Source organism: Brassica oleracea, chromosome C4, assembly GCF_000695525.1.
Source record: "Brassica oleracea var. oleracea cultivar TO1000 chromosome C4, BOL, whole genome shotgun sequence".
NCBI classification, from domain to species: Eukaryota; Viridiplantae; Streptophyta; class Magnoliopsida; order Brassicales; family Brassicaceae; genus Brassica; species Brassica oleracea.
In genome coordinates this window covers 25,054,662-25,055,020 of record NC_027751.1, presented here as the reverse complement: position 1 = coordinate 25,055,020, position 359 = coordinate 25,054,662, and positions in this window count along the sequence as shown.

Below are 359 nucleotides of genomic sequence, written 5' to 3'. Positions count from 1 at the left end.
ATAAAATTAAAATTGAAATAGAAAACATATTAGATAATATTCAAAGTTGTACATACCAAAATAAAACATGCAGAGTTTTTTTTTTTTAAAAAGAAAGAAACTACGGGAACTGCTCGTTCGGGTACATCCTCTTCATCATCTCCATCATTTGCTCATTCTGCTTCCTCGTTGCCTCCCATCCCACCTCTTGATCCGCCATCTTTTGCTCCAACGCAGCTATGCGGTCATCTTGGTCCTTCAACTGGTCCATAAACACTTCTGGATCAACATAGGGCTGTGGTGCAGAAGGAGGAACCGACTGGGCTCGACGATCCAAACCGACCAAACGTCCCTTCTTCTTTGGAACTGACTGAAATAGA